Raw genomic sequence first — 510 nt, forward strand, 5'->3', positions numbered from 1 at the left:
GGTTCCTCCTGAGCCTGGGTCTGGGTAGTCTGTCCTGCCATCGTGCTACGAATCAGCTCTTGCAGCTTTCCCATTAGAAAGGATACAACAAGTTCACTAATTCTAGCTTCCATCGCCTTTTCACCAATTTGGGTCACAGGCAGATTTGGAGCTGTCGAAATAGTTTGGCTACTCTCAGCTCTCTCTAATTGCATTTCTTCTCTCACTGTCTTTCTTGTTTAGGTTTAGGTGCCACATACGTTAACTAACTATTTCTGGGTCTTTCTCAGAAATCATGCATTTAAAATACTACATCATTGTTCTCATATATGCGTTGAAACTTTCATTAATATGACGTACCTGGCGATGATGAGGGATCCGTTACTGGACCACAAGCACTATCTAGACTTACGTAGTAAGTCAGTTTACAGAACCCAAAACATGGGCTCTGATACCAACTGTAACGACCCGACCCCCTAAGACTTAAGTTAGGCCGTTACTAAATACATGCATGTATGGAACTCAAAACCC

Source organism: Benincasa hispida, chromosome 4, assembly GCF_009727055.1.
Source record: "Benincasa hispida cultivar B227 chromosome 4, ASM972705v1, whole genome shotgun sequence".
NCBI classification, from domain to species: Eukaryota; Viridiplantae; Streptophyta; class Magnoliopsida; order Cucurbitales; family Cucurbitaceae; genus Benincasa; species Benincasa hispida.